Genomic DNA, 1,741 nt, shown 5'->3' on the forward strand with positions numbered 1-1,741 from the left:
TGACTTTGTGAGTTTCTGAGACTTCAAGTCTTATGGAAATAGAAATTCTCATCTTTCTCCCTTTGAATAGTTGATGATTTTGAACTGTTGACTTTGCAGTTAGCAGACTAATGCATAACTTACCATGCCATAAAAGCTCTTATCATTCTATACCAAAGTAAGTAGAAAATTATGACTGCTTTTACATACATGGGTTTATTCCAAGCACAAGGTGTTTAAATATCCGTCTTAGTTTTGTTAAGGGAGTCCTAGTGGCACTATGAGTTAGGCAATGGGCTGTTAACTTCAAGGTCAGTAGTTCAAATTCACTAGCCTGTTTGCGACAGAATGATGAGGCTGTCTGCTGCTATAATATTGACAGGTCTACCCTATCCTATAGCTTCCCTATGAGTCAGAATTCATTCAATGGCTGTGAATTTTGGATGGTATCTTGGATACCTTCAAAACATGGTCCAGTCAAACCAGTGGTCTCCTAGGGGTTCTTCTGGGCCATTGTATCAATTTAATTCAAGGCCGAGGGGTCAGCTGACAGGGTTAGGGCAACTGTTATTTTGAGATAAAAAAGCAGGAATGTTGATAGATTTTCTCAAAGGGACAGGACATTCATTGGAGGCTTATTAGTAAGAAATTTTATCAAAAGTTAAAATAGCATTAGTGAGAAAATATCAGGAAGATATTTTGCACTGAAATATTTTTCCCATTATGACAATGCACCTGCTCACTTTTTGACAGTAACAAGGTCTGTGCTATGAAGATTTCCCAAGAAAAATCTTACTCCATTTACCCCCAAGCTCTGCTCTTTCTTGTTGTTCCTCAAGAGAACATAATGGGTCTCTATCAGGAGACCCACACATATGTCGCAGGATTCACCAATGTCAGAAGTGTGTAGACCTAGCTAGGGTTCTATTCCGTCTCACAGTTGCTATGCCTCAGAACTCCAGGTAGCAGTAGGTTTCATTTTGGTTCAGGGAGTCTATTGTGAATATTTTATACCAACTCTTTGCTTGTACAATGACCTTCTGTACCTATGGGTTGTACAATGAAACTATGTACAGATGGAAAATATTTAGAGGGTGGGGGAGTGCTCCATCAAAGACCAATAAAGAGTATAAAATATTATTTACTTAGTATTTGAATTGCATTAGGTATTTAGTATATGTCATCTGGAAATCATTTAAATACATTGCAAGATGTTCTTGATTAGAGGTAAATAAATAATAACCCTCTTAAATAAAATGAACTTGAGCATCTGTGGATGTTTGTATTTGAGTAAAGTCCTTTAACAAATCCCTCATGGAAACGGTGGGCTAACTGTATTTTAATGTTATATGCGATGCATTTAGTTAGAAAAGTGCTAAACTTTGATGCTATCGGAAATCTTCAAACTGAATAGGAATCAGTGCTGTTTGTTGGGAGGTCGTATCAAGTTGGTTTCAACTCATAGGAACCCGATGTACAAGGGAGTGAAAAATGCCCTGGTCCTGCACCAGCCTCACATTTTGTTCTGTTTGAATCCACTGTTACAGTCGTTGTGTCAATCCATTTCATTGACGGTCTTTACCCTCTGACTCTCTACTTTAACAAGTATGATGTCTTTTTCTGATCTCTCCTGATAACATGCCCAAAGATGAAATCTAGATATCCTTGCTTCTAAAGAGTATTCTGGCTATACTTCTTCTCAAATAGATTGGCTCATTCTTCTGGCAATCTATAGTCCTTTCAATATTCTTCACTAGCAACA

This window comes from Tenrec ecaudatus, chromosome 6, assembly GCF_050624435.1.
Source record: "Tenrec ecaudatus isolate mTenEca1 chromosome 6, mTenEca1.hap1, whole genome shotgun sequence".
NCBI lineage: Eukaryota > Metazoa > Chordata > Mammalia > Afrosoricida > Tenrecidae > Tenrec > Tenrec ecaudatus.